Source organism: Trachypithecus francoisi, unplaced genomic scaffold, assembly GCF_009764315.1.
Source record: "Trachypithecus francoisi isolate TF-2019V2 unplaced genomic scaffold, Tfra_2.0 Lachesis_group16, whole genome shotgun sequence".
Lineage (NCBI taxonomy): Eukaryota > Metazoa > Chordata > Mammalia > Primates > Cercopithecidae > Trachypithecus > Trachypithecus francoisi.
The window spans coordinates 45509639-45528738 of NW_022681461.1; the positions used below are offsets into that span (position 1 = coordinate 45509639).

At 43.8% G+C, this 19100-nt stretch overlaps 1 protein-coding gene and 1 non-coding gene across 5 annotated transcripts in view; both read left to right on the forward strand.

The window, feature by feature from the left end:
• The first annotated feature begins 4506 nt into the window (after positions 1–4506).
• LOC117099550 lies at positions 4507–4609 on the forward strand. The gene has a single exon (XR_004443874.1). It is a non-coding gene; the product is annotated as a U6 spliceosomal RNA (small nuclear RNA).
• A 9406-nt stretch (positions 4610–14015) lies between these two features.
• The window catches only part of CCDC171 (coiled-coil domain containing 171), a 413214-nt gene continuing 408129 nt past the window's right edge, over positions 14016–19100 (forward strand). For 2 of the 4 annotated variants that reach the window (XR_004443489.1, XM_033237405.1), the window contains exon 1: positions 14016–14253. The gene's annotated coding sequence lies outside the window, so the exon portion shown is untranslated. The other 2 variants (XM_033237406.1, XM_033237408.1) reach the window with 1 other exon arrangement.

Below are 19100 nucleotides of genomic sequence, written 5' to 3' on the forward strand. Positions count from 1 at the left end.
CTATTGGATGAGAAATATATACACATAAATCACTTGAGGATAAGTACTGGAGAAAGCTAGTCTAAACTTATAAGTAGGAAGAGAAACACTTTCCTATTGCCCGTAATTTGCAAGAACACCACTACTTATATTGGAGTCATTACATTGTTATACATACTGATTTTAGTGTCTTTCTTCCACCATTGCCCTCACTCCTACTCCTTAATTTTTGCTTTTAAATTATACTCTGTTTAGACCCGCGAGAAGTAATAATAAATAGGCTCAATTATTAACAATAGGCTTATGTAGAGGATGTTACCTTACCTAGTGAATCTCGGCTAGAGCATTTCAATTAGTCATTGTAAGGTTATAAGCTAACGTCTTAGGCTTGGCACAATTTTCTCTAATTTATGATGGCAGTGGTGGTGTAGTAGTGATTTTGTGCTTCCAGTTACATAAAAGTGTCATTTCTAGATGTTACTAAATTTCATTAATAATCAGATAAATATAAATTAAAAGGACAATAGAATAACGATATATCACTTTTTGCCTATCAGACTGGAAACGTTTTGATGCTGAGAAAATATCTAGTACAGAAGGAAGTGGACACTTTCACCCAATGTTATTATTTGTTTAAGTTGATACAATCTTCCTGGAAGGTAACCTGGTAGTATGTTTAAATAATTAAAATATGTTGTCAAATAGTGACTTCTCAAAAGCTCATTATAAAAACTGTCGATTAAGCCAAGTTAAGTGTACTAGATTTACTGCATTAAGAAAGTATACCGCCTTGACTGAGGCTTAACAGTGTCTCAAAATAGAAAATTAGAGCCAATTATTTGTAGAGTTTTAGAGCTTGGGCTGAATACTTTCAGGGAATGTCAGGAATATGATTAGGATTGGGCACAGTTTATGATACAGTAGCTTGATGTTGGTGGGCACAGGAAGGGAATTGTTTTAAAGTGTTTCTTCTTCTTCTTCTTCTTTTTTTTTTTTTTGGTACAGGGTGTCACTCTGTCACCCACAGTGAAGTTCAGTGGCTCTGTCACGGCTCACTGCAGCCTCAGCCTGGTTCAAGCCATCTTCCCAACTCACTCTCCTGAATAGCTGGGACTACAGGCATGTGCTACCATGCCTGGTTAATTTTTGTATTTTTTGTAGAGATGGGATCTCATTATCTTGCCCAGGCTAGTCTTGAACTTCTAGGCTCAAGTGATCCCCCCTACGCAGCTTCCCAAAGTGTTAGAATTACAGGCATGAGCCACCATGCCCAGCTCTTTACTGTATTTTTATTTTTATTTTTAACTATCATTTTAAAAAGACAAATATGGCTGGGCATGGTGGCTCGCGCCTGTAATCCCAGCACTTTAGGAGGCCAAGGCAGGCAGATCACAAGGCCAAGAGATCGAGACCATCCTGGCCAACATGGTGAAACCCCATCTCTACTGAAAATACAAAAAAAACCCAAAATTAGCCGGATGTGGTGGCACGTGCCTGTAGTCCCAGCTACTCAGGAGGCTGAGGCAGAAGAATCACTTGAACCTGGGAGGCGGAAGTTGCAGTGAGCCGAGATTGCCCCACTGCACTCCAGCCTGGTGACAGAGTGCGACCCTATCTAAAAAAAAAAAAAAAAAAAAAAAAAGACAAATGTGTGAAATATACATAGACAGATAGTGTTTTATTTTTTAAATAAAAGGAATAAGTTAATAAACATCTGAATGACTGGATAAATTATGGGCATTTATAAAATAGGTTATAATGCAGCCATAAAAGGGTATATTTTTTTCATATCGACATAGAAATGTCTATGCTTATTAAGTAAAGAAAAAGTATAGAATTACAATGCATATGTTAGCATTTGTTTGGCTTCAAGCAGTGAGGTGTCAGAGCTGGTTCATATTTGCTTGAGAGAGCACAGGGCTCTTGAGAGCCAAATGTGTACATTTCTTCACAGGTGCAGTCAAGCTTCATGTTGGTTGTTTAAAACTGGCCATAGTGAGAGTATTTAAAGTATTTACATCAGGGAAGTCAGCAAAGACTACAAGTCAGGGGAACTTTTTCCCTCCCCCGGAGCTGGTTTACTAGCATGCCACTGGCTTCAAGTAACAGAAAACACGACTAGCACAGGCTTAAACTCTAAGGCCATTTATTGCTTACTGCAAGGAGACCAGGGGTGGCAGGCAGTTCAGGAAAGGGTCAGCAGCTGATTACGTCATCGAGGATCAAGGCTCTTTTTATTCTTATCTCAGTAAATGTGCCCTTATATTTCATTGTTCAGAACTGTTCACACAGCCAACCCTAGCTACAAGGGAGCCTGGGGGCCAGTAGCTGGCAGCTGGAAACAGGATAGCCATGAGTCGAACATGCATCTTCTGGTGTCGTACCTATAACTGCTACAAACAAATCAGGGTTTATCAGCAAGGGTGGGGTAGGGAATGGATAAGCAACTACCAGTGTCTGCTACTAATGTGTATGTGTGTACATGTGAATAAATATAACAATAAATAAATAAATAAATGTTCATTACTCTAAAAATATAGCTGGGTGTGGTGGTTCACACCTGTAGTCCCAGCCACTTGGGAGGCTGAGGTGGGAGAATCACTTGAGGCCAGGAGTTTGAGGCCAGTTTGGGTAACATAGTGAGACCCCTTACTATAAAAAACAGAAGTAGGTTTTTGTTTTTGTTTTGAGACAGAGTCTTGCTCTTGTGACCCAGGCTGGAGTGTAGTGGTGTGATCTTGGCTCACTGCAGCTTCTGCCTCCCAGGTTCAAACCATTGTTGTGCCTCAGCCTCCCGAGAAGCTGGGATTACAGGCGTGCGCTACCACACCCAGTTAACTTTTGCATTTTTAGTAGAGACAGGGTTTCTTCATGTTGGCCAGGCTGGTCTGGAACTCCTGGCCTCAAGAGATCCACACACCTCGGCCTCCCAAAGTGCTGGATTACAAGCATGAGCCACCATGCCTGGCCAAAAATTAGGTATTTATTTATACATCGAAATATCTATAAAGAAATATAACACATTCTTAAATGTGTTTAGATCTGGAGTAGAGAGGTTGGACTTTGAGGATACTTTATATATTTTTATGTATATGTATTTTTATTTATTTTTTAAGAGACTTTAGGAGCAGTTTTAGGTTCACAGCAGAATTAAACAGAAAGCACTGAGATTTCCCATATACATCCTTCCCCCACACATGCTCAACTTCCCCCATTTTCAGCATCTTCCACCAGAGTGCTACATTTGTTGCAATCCATGAAACATCATTATCATAATCACCCAAAGTCTGTAGCTTACATTAGGGTTCACTCTTGGTGTTATATATTCATGGGTTTAGACAAATTTATTTATTTTTTTATTTTTTTTATTTTTTTTGAGACGGAGTCTCGCTCTGTCGCCCGGGCTGGAGTGCAGTGGCCGGATCTCAGCTCACTGCAAGCTCCGCCTCCCGAGTTTACGCCATTCTCCCGCCTCAGCCTCCGGAGTAGCTGGGACTACAGGCGCCCGCCACCATGCCCGGCTAGTTTTTTTGTATTTTTAGTAGAGACGGGGTTTCACCGTGTTAGCCAGGATGGTCTCGATCTCCTGACCTCGTGATCCGCCCGTCTCGGCCTCCCAAAGTGCTGGGATTACAGGCTTGAGCCACCGCGCCCGGCCGGTTTAGACAAATTTATAATCCGCCATTATAGCAGCATACAGAGCAGCTTCACTGGCATAAAAATTGTTTGTGCTCTGCCTATTCATCCATTCACCTACCAACTCTTGGCAACTACTGATCTTCTTACTTTCTTCCTAGTTTGATTTTCCAGAATGTCATACACAGGTATACCTTGGAGACTTTGCAGGTTGAGCTCCAGACCACCATAGTAAAGCAAACATTGCAATACAGTGAGTCACACTAATATTTGGCTTCCCAATGCCTATAAAAGTTATGTTCACACTACTCTGTAGTCTATTAAGTATGCAAAAGGGATCTGGCAGTGGCTCATGCCTGTAATCCTGACATTTAGGGAGGCTGAGGCAGGAGGATCGCTTGAGCCCAGGAGTTTGAGATAAGCCTGGGTAACATGGTAAAACCCCATCTTTACAAAAAATACAAAAATATACCTGGATGTAGTGGCACAAGCCTGCAGTACCAGCTACTAAGGAGGCTGAGGTGGGAGTATTGCTGAAGCTCAAGAGGTTGAAGCTGCAGTGAGCTGTGAGCATGCCATTGCGCTTCAGACTGGGTGACAAAGCGAGACTCTGTCTCTACAAAAAACGCAAAAATTAACCGGGTGCAGTGGTGCACACCTGTAGTACCAGCTACTTGGGAGGCTGAGGTGGGAGGATTGCTTGAGCCTGAGAGGACAAGGCTGCGGTGAGCAGTGATCATGCCACTGCATTCCAGCCTGGGCAGTGATCTGAGACCCTATCTCAAAAATAAAATAATATAAATAAATAAATAATAAATTCTTGTCATTTCAACAATGTTCACAGCATCTTCACCAGGAGCAGATTCCATCTCAAGAAACCACTTTCTGTACTTGTTTCAGCAGCATATATACCCAAATTGGAACAATATAGAGAAGATTAGCATGGCCCCTGAGCAAGGATGACATGAAAATTTGTGAAGTGTTCCACATCTTTTGATAAATGGGATCTAATTAAACTAAAGAGCTTCTGCACAGCGAAAGAAACTATCATCAGGGCAAACAGGCAACCTACAGAATGGGAGAAACTTTTCCCAATCTACCCAAGTGACAAAAGTCTAATATCCAGAATCTACAAGGAACTTAGATTTACAAGAAAGAAAACAAATAACCCCACCAAAAAGTGGGCAAAGAATAGGAACAGACACTTCTTGGAAGAAGACATTTATGCAGCCAACAAACATGGAAAAAGCTCAACAGCGCTGATCGTTAGAGAATTACAAATCAAAACCACAATGAGATACCACCTCATGCCAGTCAGAATGGCGATTATTAAAAAGTCAAGAAACAAAGGCTGGGCGCGGTGGCTCAAGCCTGTAATCCCAGCACTTTGGGAGGCCGAGACGGGCGGATCACAAGGTCCGGAGATCGAGACCATCCTGGCTAACAGGGTGAAACCCTGTCTCTACTAAAAAATACAAAAAAACTAGCCGGGCGAGGTGGCGGGCACCTGTAGTCCCAGCTACTCGGGAGGCTGAGGCAGGAGAATGGCGTAAAACCCGGGAGGCAGAGCTTGCAGTGAGCTGAGATCCGGCCACAGCACTCCAGCCTGGGCGACAGAGCAAGACTCCATCTCAAAAAAAAAAAAAAAAAAAAAGGTCAAGAAACAACAGATGCTGGTGAAGCTGTGGAGAAATAGGAATGTTTTTACACTCTTGGTGGGAATGTAAATTAGTTCAACCACTGTGAAAGACAGTGTGGCGATTCCTGAGGGATCTAGAACCAGAAATACCATTTGACCCAGCAATCCCATTAATAGGTATATACCCAAAGGAATGTTAATCATTCTGTTATAAAGATACAGGCACAGGTACGTTTATTGCAGCACTACTCACAATAGCAAAGACAGGGAATCAACCCTAATACCCATCAATGATAGACTGAATAAAGAAAACGTGGCACATATACACGATGGAATACTATGCAGCCATAAAAAGGAATGAAATCATGTCCTTTGCAGGAACATGGATGAAGCTGGAAGCCATCATCTTCAGCAAACTATTACAAGGACCAAAAAGCAAACACCACATGTTCCCACTTATGGGTGGGAGCTGAACGACAATCACACATGGACACAGGGAGGTGAACAACACACACTGGGACCTGTTGGGGAGCAGGGGGCAGGGGTCAGGGAAAGCATCAGGACAAATAGCTAATGTATGTGGGGCTTAATACCTAGGTGATGAGTTGATAGATGCAGCAAACCACCATGGCACATGTTTACCTTTGTAACAAACCTGCACGTTCTGTACATGTATCCCTGAACCTAATGTAAAATAAAATTAAAAAAAAAAAGAAAAAAAAAGGAAGCCACCTTCTTTGCTTATTCATAAGAAGCAGCTCCTCATTTGTTTAAGTTTTATGATGAGACTGCAACAATTCCGTCACATTTTCAGGCATCACTTCTAATTCTAGTCCTCTTGCTATTTCTACCACCTCTGCAGTGATTTCCTCAACTGAAGAATTAAACCTCTGAAAGTCATCTATGATGGTTGGAATCAACTTTTTTCAAACTCCTGTTAATGTTGTTGACATTTTAGCGGGGTGCAGTGACTCATGCCCGTAATTTCGGCAGTTTGGTACACTGAGGTGAGAGGATCATTTGAGCCCAGGAGTTTGAGACCAGCCTGGGCAATACATGAGCATTTGTCTCTAAAAAAACTTAAAAAACAATTAGCCAGCTGTGGTAGTGTGGTTTGTTCCTGTAATCCTAGCAACTGAGGAGGCTGAGGAAGGAGGATTGCTTGAGTGCAGGAGTTTTAGGCTGCAGTGAGCCATGATCACGCCACCACTGCACTCCAGCCTGGGCCACAAAGCAAGACTTTCTCTCTCTCTCTCACCAATTTTTTTTTTTTTTTTTTTGAGACAGGGTCTCCCTCTGTTGCCCAGGCTGGAGTGCAATGTCATAATCTTGGCTCACTGCAACCTCCACTTCCCAGGATCAAGCCATTCTCTTGCCTCAGCCTCCCAAGTAGCTGGGACTACAGGCATGCACCACAACTGCGGGCTAATTTTTCTATTTTTAGTAGAGACAGGGTTTTACCATGTTGGCCAGGCTGGTCTTAAACTCCTGACCTCAAGTGATCCACCTGCCCCTGCCTTAAGACCCTATCTCTTAAAAAAAAAAAAAAAAAAAAAAAAAGCTGACATTTTTGACCTCCTCCCATGAATCACAAATATCTCACTGGCATCTAGAATGATGAAATTTTCCACAAAGTTTTAATTTACTTTGCCCCGATTCATCAGAAGAATCACTATCTATGGCAGCATAGTCTTATGAAATTTCTTTCTTTTCTTTTCCTTAATTGATTAATTTATTTTTATTTTTTGAGATGGAGTCTCCCTCCGTTGCCCAGGCTGGAGTGCAGTGGTGCCATCTTGGCTCACTGCAAGCTCTGCCTCCTGGGTTCATGCCATTCTCTTGCCTCAGCCTCCGGAGTAGCTGGGACTACAGGCGCCCACCACCATGTCCAGCTAATTTTCTGTATTTTTAGTAGAGATGGGGTTTCCCTGTGTTAGCCAGGATGGTCTCGATCTCCAGACCTCATGATCTGCCTGCCTCGGCCTCCCAAAGTGCTGGGATTACAGGCGTGAGCCACTGCGCCCGGCCTCTCTCTCTCTTTTTTGAGATGGAGTCTCATTCTGTTTACCAGGCTGGAGTACAGTGGCACGATCTTGGCTCAGTGACACCTCTGCCTCCCAGGTTCAAGCGATTCTCTTGCCTCAGCATCCTGAGTAACTGGGATTATAGGCATGCGCCACCATGCCCAGCTACTTTTTGTATTTTTGGTAGAGATGAGGTTTCACCATGTTGGCCAGGATGGTCTCAAACTCCTGACCTCAAGTGATCCACCCACCTTGGCCTCCCAGTGTTGAGATTACAGGCATGAGCCACCACTCCTGGCCGAAATAGATTTCTTAAATAATAAGACTTGAAAGTCAAAATTCGGCTGGGCACAGTGGCTCACGCCTGTAATTCTCCTTTGGGAGGCCGAGGCAGGTGGATCACCTGACGTCAGGAGTTCGAGACCAACCTGGCCAATATAGCAGAACCCCGTCTCTACTAAAAATACAAAAACTAGTCGGGCATGGTGGTGTGCACCCGTAATCCCAGCTACTCAGCAGACTGAGGCAGGAGAGTCATTTGAACCCGAGAATGGAGGTTGCAGTGAGCTGAGATCACGCTGCTTCACTCCAGCCTGGGCAGAAGAGCGAGACTCTGTCTCCAAAAAAAAAAAAAAGAAAGTCAAAAATCTTCATTGATCCATGGGCTACAGAGTGGACGTTGTGTTAGCAGGCATGAAAGCAGTATCAATCTCCTGGTACATAGCTGTCAGAGCTCTTGATTGACCAAGTGAACGGTTAATGAACAATAATATTTTGAAAGTAATCTTTTTTTCTGAGCAGTAGGTCTCTACAGTAGGCTTAAAATACTCTGTAAACATGCTATAAGAGATGTACTGTCATCCAGGCTTTGTTGTTTCATTAATACAGCACAGACAGAATAGATTAGCGTACTTTCTTTCTTTCTTTCTTTTTTTTTGAGACGGAGTTTCACTCCTGTTGCTCAGCTGGAGTGCAATGGTGCGATCTTTGCTCACTGCCACCTCCGTCTCCCAGGTTCAAGTGATTCTCATGCCTCAGCCTCCCGAGTATCTGGGATTACAGGCATGCACCACCACGCCTGGCTAAATTTGTATTTTTAGTAGAGATGGGGCTTCTCTATGTTGGTCAAGCTGGTCTCGAACTCCCGATCTCAGGTGATCCGCCTGCCTCGGCCTCCCAAAGTGCTGGGATTACAGGTGTAAGCCACTGCACCTGACCAGATTAGCCTAATTTTTCAGGGTGCTAGGATTTTTGGAATGGTAAATAAGCATTGGCTTTAACTTAAATTACCAGCTGCATTGGTCCCTGACAAGAGTCAGCCTGTTCTTGTAATCTCTGAAGCCAGGCATTCACTTCACCTCTGTAGGGATCATCTTCCAATAGAAGGCTGTTTTCTGTGCATTGGAAATCTGTTGTTTAGCATAGTCATCTTCATCAATGATCTTAGCTATATCTTCTGTATAACTTGTTGCAGCTTCTATATCAGCACTTGTTGGTTTACTTTGCACTTGAATGTTACAAAGAAGCCTTCTTTCTTTAAGACTCATGAACCAATCTCTGCTAGCTTCCAACTTTTCTTCTGCAGCTTCTTCACCTCTCTCAGCCTTCGCAGAATTTAAGAGAGTTTGGGTCTCACTCTGAATTAAGCTTTGGCCTAATTCAGGGAGTGTTGCTGGTTTGATCTTCTACCTAGACATTGCAACTTTCTTCGTATCACTAATGAGACTGTTTCACGTTCTTATAATTTGTGTGTTCACTGGAGTCTCACCCTGTCACCAAGGCTAGACTCAAACTCCTTGCCTTCCATTTTAGCCTCCCAAAGTGCTGGCATTCTCCTGCCTCAGCGTACCAAAGTGCTGGGATTACCGGCTTGAGCCACCACACCTGGCCTAATTTCCTTCAAGAACTTTTCCTTTGCATTTTAACACCTTGGCTACCATTTGGCGCAAGAGGCCTAACTTTCAGCCTGTCTTGGATTTTCACATGCCTTTCTCACTAAGCTTAATCATTTCTAGCTTTTGATTTAAAGTGGGAGAAGTGTGTCTTCCTTTCACTTTAACACTTAGAATTAGAAGTCATTGTAATTTGGGGGACACATTCAAACCATAGCAAATGTGAAACTGCTTAGTATAGTGCTTGGCACATATTATATGTTTAATAATGTTATTTGGCTAAGAATGGTGGTTCACGCCTATAATCCCAGCACTTTGGGAGGCCAAGGTGGGCGGATCACTTGAGATCAGCCTAGGCAACATAATGAAACCCCGTCTCTGAAAATAAAAAATATATAAATTTAAAAAACAAACACAAAATAATATCTGGATTTAAATATTGTATATTAACCTATGTATCTTAATACTTTTTTTTTTTTTTTTTTTTGAGGCGGAGTCTCGCTCTGTCGCCCGGACTGGAGTGCAGTGGCCAGATCTCAGGTCACTGCAAGCTCCGCCTCCTGGGTTTCCGCCATTCTCCTGCCTCAGCCTCCCAAGTAGCTGGGACTACAGGCGCCCGCCACCTCGCCCGGCTAGTTTTTTTGTATTTTTAGTAGAGACGGGGTTTCACCGTATTAGCCAGGATGGTCTCGATCTCCTGACCTCGTGATCCGCCCGTCTCGGCCTCCCAAAGTGCTGGGATTACAGGCTTGAGCCACCGCGCCCGGCCCTTAATACTTTTAATACAAGCCCATGCCTACCTCATTACATTTATTCCCAAACATTTTGTGTTTTCTATTGCTAATGTAAGAATGAGAAGGAAGATTTATTGCGAGATCAGAGAAAGCAAGGCTGGAAAGGCGGGTAGGGAGATTAGAGTCCTTGATTGATAGCAGAAAATTTGGGTTTTATCCGGGCAGCAATTGAGGAGCCACCAAAAGAAATAATGAGTATAGTAACATAATTAGATTTATGCTTTAGAAGGATTATTTCCGTTTTAGCATATAGAAGGAGCATAGGACCAGAGCCACTGAGAGCAACAATTATGGCAAGGCCTTTCAGTTCTACGAATTGATATCAAGGCAGCATGATAATCAGGAACCTGGAGGGGCCGGGCGCGGTGGCTCAGGCCTGTAATCCCAACACTTTGGGAGGTGGAGCCGAGCGGATCACGAGGTCAGGAGATCGAGACCACGGTGAAACCCCGTCTCTACTAAAAATACAAAAAATTAGCCAGGCGCGGTGGCGGGCGCCTGTAGTCCCAGTTACGCGGGAGGGTGAGGCAGGAGAATGGCCTGAACCCGGGAGGTGGAACTTGCAGTGAGCCGAGATCGCGCCACTGCACTCCAGCCTGGGTGACAGAGCGAGACTCCGTCTCAAAAAAAAAAAAAAAAAAAGAACCTCGGGGGTGGAGGATGGGGGGTGGGAGGCGGCGAGAGGGACAGCATTAGGAAAAAAAGCTATGTAGATGACGGGTTGATGGGTGCAGCAAACTACCATGGCACGTGTATAGCTACGTAACAAATCTGCACGTTCTGCACATGTACCCCAGAACTTAAAGTATAATTAAAAAAATAATCAAACCCTGGTGTTTAACCTACTAGGGGAGATTACAGAACGGTCAAAAGAGTGTGGCTTATGTGGTGCTTTGAAACTCTGAAGCTCACATATGTACAATCAGTTTATTACACTTCCTTAGTTTTATAAAGATACACGTGTTCTTAGGCCTGCTTTTGATTTTGTTCTATTTTTTTGATCCTCTCTTCTTATATATGCCAGTTTCAAAATGCCCTAGATGTTAATGGTCAACTTCTAAAAATGTCGAGAATTTGCACGGAAGGGGAAGGTGAGCGACTTGCATTGGGCCACAAGGAAGATCCTGATTACAAGTGTCTCAATAGGAAGCAATAAGGAAACAGACAAATGAAGTTGCTTAGTACTAAGTAGGCACAGAAAGAAGACACGAGGTTTAGAGAAAAAGTAGGAATCCTGCATGCAGGAAGTGAGAACTTGAGAGGGAAAGATGTAAAAAAAATTTTTAGGGCTTTTCTTGCCTGGGTGTCCAGGAGATTAGAAGTTTTATAAACTGGTAGAAGAGTAGTTTAGAGGATTCCCAGGAGAAGCTAGAAAGATAATTAAAATTTAGTTATATTAAATTAAGTATTGCCAGAAATTAGAGCGGCACTGTTCAAACAGGAGTTAAAAATTCAAAACTAGAGCTCAGGAGAGGTCAGAGATGGATATAAAGAGTTGAATATTGGGGATATGGGTTCATACTTGCAGGAATGGATGACATCACTGAGGATGCTTACCTGGTACAAATGATGGGACGGTTGAGGGCAGAAACTGAGAAAATATCACTTTGAGGGGCAGGAAGGAAAGAACGGTTTCCTGAGCAGCAGCAGAAAGTTCAGAGAGTTGGAGAAACTATGGAGTATAGTCTCACCTATGCTGGAGAGGCATCTGAGGATCAACATATGTCAGCAAAGTCAAGGGGTCTGAGATTTGGCAATGAGGTCACTACTGACTTTGGAAGTTCTTGGTACAGTGGTGGGAATGAATGAATCTAATCGTATCTCAAAAGGATTGGTAGAAAGAGGGTAGAATGAAGTGATGTTGAGGCCAAAAGATACGCTGGTAGGAGAACAATCTCTTTATATAGCTTTTCTCAAGTAGGAGTAGCATGTTAAGCAAACAAAGGACAACAGAGAACTGACCTTATATCTACTGGAAAAACAGAAAATCTCCACACATTTTGAAATGGTCTGATTTATTGTGTAATTATTATATTTTTTTCTGCTTAAAACTCTTCATTAGCTTCATTGCTTGATAAACTCCTAAGTATGATGTAGAAATTCCTCTGTGATCTGGGTTCTGCATATTTCTTTAGTCTCATCGCTCACACCTCCTTTGCACACACAGCTTTTTCCAGCTTTTCAAATGTCTCGTGCTGGTTCTTGTGCTCGTGTTTGCAGCTTCTGGGTCTTCCTTCTAGTTCCCTGTTAGCTTCTTAAATCTTTTAACTGTCTTCTCAAACTAAACTCAAAGTTCTTTTCTATGAATAATTTTTGGGTGCTCAGGGTTGACATCAACATTCCCTGTATTTCTATCACCTAGCTCCATGTTGGGTACACAGTCTGTATTCTATAAATGCTGAGTGAGCAAATAAATGAAAATGCAAGTCTTCACATCACATCCATTTTTCATTTCAAAAACATACAATATAGTACACAGCATTTATTCTTGCCATACAATATTCATTTTTGTGATTTTGTTAAAACACAAATAATTTTTTTTTTTTTTTGAGATGGAGTCTCGCCCAGTCACCCAGGTTGGAGTGCAGTGGCGCCATCTCGGCTCACTACAAGCTCCGCCTCACTACAAGCTCTGCCTCCCGCCTCGGGGCTCTGCCATTCCTCTGCCTCAGCCTCCTGAGTAGCTGGGACTACAGGTGCCGCCACCACGCCTGTCTAATTTTTTGTATTTTTAGTAGAGACGGGGTTTCACTGTGTTAGCCAGGATGGTCTCAGTCTCCTGACCTCGTGATCCGCCCACCTCGGCCTCCCAAAGTGCTGGGATTACAGGCGTGAGCCATCGTGCCCCGACAACACAGATAAAATTTTAAGTAGCTCCAGCTACTCAGGAGGCTGAGGCAGGAGGATGGCTTGAGCCTTGGAGGTCGAGGCTGCAGTGAGGCGTGATTGTGCCACTGTACTCCAGCCTGGGCAACAGTGCACAACCCTGTTTCAAAAAAAAAAAAAAAGAAAGAAAAAAAGAAAATTTAAAAATATTATTTAAAGCTTGTAACATAAAAGTTCTAATCTCATTAGTCTGTTGTAATTTTCCATTTCATTTCTAAACGTTAGAGCGGGGCTATTTTTTCCCTTTATTTCCTTTGGAGCAATTATCCTCTTTATGACTCTAGTAAAAAGAATCAGGGACAGGCCTCCGGTTTAGATCTAAATGACTAAAATCAAACCAATTAAGGTTTCAGTGCTGCAAGAATCAAGGAGGTTTTAACCTCAATTTGTGTTTGCATTTATGACCGTTGCCTCTCCCAAGGGAGAGAGGAGAAAAGATGGCCCCTACACCTGGTTTCAGGTTGATTACAATAAACAAGAAACCAGTTTAGTATACAAGGCTCGTTTTGCATTAAACACATTTTTGTGCAGAGGAGGTGGTGGTGGTGAAGATAAAATCTTTAATCAAATCCCGCCAATTTGCATTGTTCTCTGGGGGAACAGGCTTTCAAAAGTTAAGGAACAAAAGAGGATTTGGTTTTCCAATCTCCCTTAGGCGGCAGCAGATTATGAAGCAGCCACCGGGAGAAACCAAAGTATAAATTATCAATAAGAGGACGGTGCGTGCGTGCGTACGTGTGTGTGTGTGTGTGAGAGAGAGAGAGAGAAAGCGAGAGAAGCGAGGAAAGAGATAGGGAACACACATGCTAAGGCTCCGAGGCGTTTTCCACGATGTGCCTGGTTATGTAATGTTGATAATGAAACGCGCTGCAACAGTATCAATGCATTCTTCCGACCCTGCACACCACCCCAAGCTGGGATACAATGGGGACGGGAGGAGGGGACACGAAGCCCTGTGCAGGCAGACAGCTGTCCAGACAGAGGTAAACCAGGCAGCTGGGCAGAACCTGAGCCCAGAGAATTTCTGCTCAGGCCCCGGGACCAGCCCACCGTTGCTGTGGCTCTAAAGATGGGCAGAAGAACCAGTTTCAAAAAGCAGGATCTGAGATCCGATCTCTTAGGTTTTTATTCAGCAGGCAGGGAAAAGGGGTTAGAAGCGGGAAATCTGCATTTCCACTCGGCTCTGGCGACTGAGACAGGAAAACGTGCACCTCACGCTGAAAAGCCACAGCAGCGCGTGGGCAGTGCGCACCCTCGCGCGGGGACGCGGAGTTCCTGGAGCGGGAGCGCGTGCGGTCGCGAGCCCGCCGCTCCCCAGCAACGGCGCATGCGCCCGTTCGTCCCTCAGCGAAGGCGCGCTGCTTGGCGGGCGGGCTCTTCCAATCCGAGCCAGCGTTCTCGGAGTACGTATCCCGGAGCTGCAGGCTGAGGGCTGCGGGAGGCGGGAGGAAGAAGTGGGGCCAGGCTTGAGTTGGGTTGACCTGTGAAAGTCTATGAAGGTCTGCGAGAGAAGCCGAGTGTTTTCAGCTCCGGAAGTGGCAGTTGTAAACTTCACCTCCCGGGGGGGACTCGTCCCCTCTTGTACCCCTTTGCTGTTTGTCCCCCTCTTCCCGGGTCCTAGAGTCCGTCGTTTTCCTACAGTTTTTGCTCTTATCCCCGTGGGCTGCCTGAGCCTCCTTCTACCCCTGAGACTTCGAGCGGCTCTTGGGGTCTTGGGTGTGCAGCATGGATCACGCGAGACCCTTGAGGTAACCGCACGGTGTGGGGGCTTCGAGGCGGACGAACTGGGAGGGAGGTGTTGAGAGGGTTGTAGGGGCCCCTGAGTGAGTTTGGGGCGGCCCTAGGACTTTTGGCGTCGCCTTTGGGGCACGCCTCCAGCTCCTTGGGCTGGGTCTCCCCGCCCACCTGGGGGAAGATCTCCGTGGAGCATCCTAGCCAGAGACCGCTGCCGCTGTACCAGAGCGCCGGATAGGGACCAGAGGGGAGGCAGAGGACCGAGACTTGGAGCTTCTTAGGTTTACTGCTGCGGAGCGCTTTCCTTCCCGAGAATCAGTAATCCCCTCGAGGATAGGTACCACGTCTTTCTGTCCCCTCTCCCCTTTTTAAATGCCGGCCACACACTAGACACTCTACAAATGTTTGATAGACGAAAATGAGTTGTGCTAGACTGTCACCTGTAGCTTCTGCCTATCCTCCAAGTCTCAGAGTCTGAGAGACTTGGAATCTGAGTCGGCTGTGCGTTTTCCCGAAGCTGTAAATTTTCTGCAGAAATGGAGCTTTTTGAATTTTTTTATTCCATTGTGATGTTGATCCTAGGAAAATACATATTTCATGTATACATTTTATGTAAATAAGATAAATACGTCTTTATTTTATTAGAAAGAGTTGGTGTCCAGCTCTTCTGAATACATGACATACCGATGTTTTATGGTTTTCATAATATTGGAGAAAAGAACATACGCTTTTGTCACTTGTTTTGTTTAACAGCTAGTGCCTGCTCTCAACAAAACAATGGTAGAGCAGAAGATGAACATGGTTTTTCATAAAATGCAGAGGAAACAAAGGCAGTGCAGCCTGCTAAGAGGAAAGATGAAGGGCATAGTCTTAGTTTGTAGCGTTCTGTGTTAGTCTTGGCTCAGCCATTTATGAGCTGCAAATCACCTAACCTTCCTAGGCGTTAGGTTCCGTATCTGTCAGATAAGGAGGATGGACTTAGTCTCTAAAGTCTCATTTGGTTCTAAAACGTTTTGGTTGTCTCAGTCCCTTGGTCTTGGTCTTGTTTTGATGTTAAGAACCAAACTTTCCCTTTAAAGGTTCATTATGTAACTATACTGAGAAACACTTCCAACACAGGTGTGATTACTAATGAAGACAGCACTGCATAGTGAAACAGGATGGACTTAGCCAGATGTGGATTTGAATTCTCATTCTCTGGCTGAATTTTTTTTCTTTTTTTTTTTTTTGAGACGGAGTTCCGCTCTGTCCCCCAGGCTGGAGTGCAGTGGCGGGATCGGGGCTCACTGCAAGCTCCGCCTCCCGGGTTCACGCCATGCTCCTGCCTCAGTCTCCCGAGTAGCTGGGACTACAGGCGCCTGCCACCATGCCCGGCTAATTTTTTGTATTTTTAGTAGAGACGGGGTTTCACCGTGTTAGCCAGGATGGTCTCGATCTCCTGACCTCGTGATCCGCCCGTCTCGGCCTCCCAAAGTGCTGGGATTACAGGCATGAGCCACCGTGCCCGGTCTCAGGCTGAATATTTTTACACAAATTACTCAACATCTCCAAGCCTCAGTTTTCTTATCTGTGAAATGTGCATAATAATCTTATAGAGGTGAAGGGATTAAATGTAATAAGGAATGCTGATCTCAGTATCTGGTATATAGTAAGTGGCTCAGTAATAGGAGTTTCTATTTTTTCATCCACCCATCCCTCATTTTTCCTCTGATCTGAGCAGACACACTAAAAGATGAGTACATTTGGGATGACCAACTGAAGGGCTCAGATGTGAGGTAGAAAAATTTTTTACCAGTAGTGGCTCCAAAATCTCAAGTAGATTCACCTTTCTGGCTAGCACCTCCTCTCAGGATGTCTGGATCACTGATCCCTTGGCCTCAATTACCCTTTAATCTATTTTAAAAAATGCTTCTCGTTGATGAATGATATACATAATATCCCATCATCTATTTTAGTAGGAATGGTGAGATTAGTTCAATTCCACTATCAAAAAAAGATTATTAATACATTAACATAAAAAGCTAATTTGAACCTTGCCTTTCTTTATCTATCATTGCTACAGGATGGCCTGGTTTTGGTCCAGACCTGTGAAGGTGCTATTTGGATTGAGAATCGACTGAAGGCCTGAGTAATCTTTTGTTGAGAAGACCATGGCTTGTCAGTTTGGATATGGGGAAAAATGATATTTTTTTTTTTTTTTGAGGCGGAGTCTCGCTCTGTCGCCCGGACTGGAGTGCAGTGGCCAGATCTCAGCTCACTGCAAGCTCCGCCTCCCGGGTTTACGCCATTCTCCTGCCTCAGCCTCCCGGAAAAATGATATTTTTAAGAAATCTCTAGCAAAGAGCAGAAATGCTTCCCTGACAAGTGAGGTCTTACATGCTTCCCTGGATGGGATGAAGTGTGTCTTGAGGGCCAATAGCAAGGCACACAGCAGAGCTCTGTAGTCAGCTAACTTGGGTATAAATCCTGACCCTGTCACTAGAGATGTGAGAGATGTGACTTTGGGCAAGTGATTGAATATCTGTAAGCCCTGGTTTCCTCATGTATAAAGTATGGATATTAGCATTATGTTCCCCTTGGGGTTGGTGTAAAGTGAAATGAAATAATATGTAGAAAGTTTTTAGTACAATGCCTGGAGAAGGGACTTTTGTGACAGTTGGAATGATGACATCAGGGAATGACTTTGTGTCATACAGTTTGTTCACAAATAATGATCAATTGAATATTTTCAAATGGAAAGTAATATTTATAGTTAAATATTGAAGAGAAAGGCTGATTTTGATTGCATGTCATCAGGAATTTTTAATTACTCACATAGTTTGGCCAAATTGTGTATTTTAACTTTGTGGAGTTTCACAGGGAAGTTTCAAGTAAAGTCAGAAATAAATATTCTTTAAGGGCACTGAAGTTCTTTAACTTAGCTTCATATTCCATTGACATTTTCATGACTGTACTGTGACTCCCTACTTGACTGTCCTCATCATTCCTTGCCTTTTCACCTGGTGGAAGAAGAGGGACGAGGTTTTACTGCACCTTCTCTGCCATGCTCAATTGCATGGGAATCCTATCATAGTTCAAATTGAGCCACTGACCATATCAACTTTGGTCCTTCATTGATTTAGTCTTCCTAGAACACACAGAGAGGTAAATCCTCATTCTCTATGTTATCAGGAGCTGATATCAGCAAGGAAGATGAAGTAAATTAAAAAAAAAAGAAGACTTGATAAAAGACACACAGGCAGAACTGGTGTGGAAACCCATTTTCCTGTCTTACCTGTCTGTTACTCAACTTTTTTTCACCTTAGGTTCAAGATGCTGCCTGCAGTTCTTGCCATGTGGCCTCTTCCATAGGCATTTCACAGCATGACACTTTGCTTTTTTTTTTTTTTTTTTTTTAGATGGAGTCTCACTCTGTAGCCCAGGCTGGAGTGCAGTGGTGCAATCTCAGCTCATTGCAATCTCCGCCTCCTGGGTTCAAGCGATTCTCTTACCTCACCCTCCCTAGTAGCTGGGATTACAGGTGCTTGCCACCACACCTGGCTAATTTTCTTTATTTTTAGTAGAGATGGGGTTTCGCCATCTTAGCCAGGCTGGTCTTAGCCACTCCTGACCTCGTGATCCACCCGCCTTGGTCTCCTTAAGTGCTGGGATTACAGGCGTGAGCCACTGTGCCCGGCCTGACACTTTGCTTCTTTAAGGCCAGCAGGAGATTGTCATTTAGTCTGCTAAGATAAAAGTCTTATATAATGTAATCATAGGAATGGCATCCCTTCATCTTTGCTGTATTCTACTGGTTATATATCAATTAGCTAGAAGTAGATGAAACTTGCTCCTGAGCTATGGAAGATGCTCTCTCTCTAGAGGACCATTCAGATATGAAGATGTTAGATGCCAAAATCATGCACTGAAGTATGATGATTCACTTTATTGAAACAACTTTATTAAAAGTTTGATAACTTCTTCTTCCCACACTTCTCTGCCCATTATACAAAAACATGATTAGGGCCCTAACTATCTGAAATTATTTTCCTAAGAGATAAATAGAGGTCTGTTTATGCCTGTTGTGCCACCTGTGTGTGTGTGTGTGTGTGTGTGTGTGTGTGTGTGTATTTAAGCTTTTCAACAAAACAGGAATATTTCATGTACATGCTTTTGTGCTTTGGACATTACTCTTAAATACAGAAGGGTCCATTCCTTCTAGGTTCTAACTCTTACTTTCATTCTGAAGAAAGTTTCCCTGGGGTCTGACCTTTAGGAGCATGGTGATAAGGTGACAAGATTTTGGGACAGTATTTGAAGAGCTTGATAGAGACTCCTTGGTGCCCCCCACTTAATAGCTGAATGGGCAAGACAGTTGAGCCTGTCTGAATCAGATGAGTTTTCTTAAAAAGCAAGGATAATAACCCTCAGGTAAGGTAACTTACAGTTCAGCTTTATGTGTTATCAGTGGCCTTGTAGAAAGAACTTGGACTTTAGTGTCAGAGAGTTATGAGTTGGAATCTTGATTCGGTAAGTC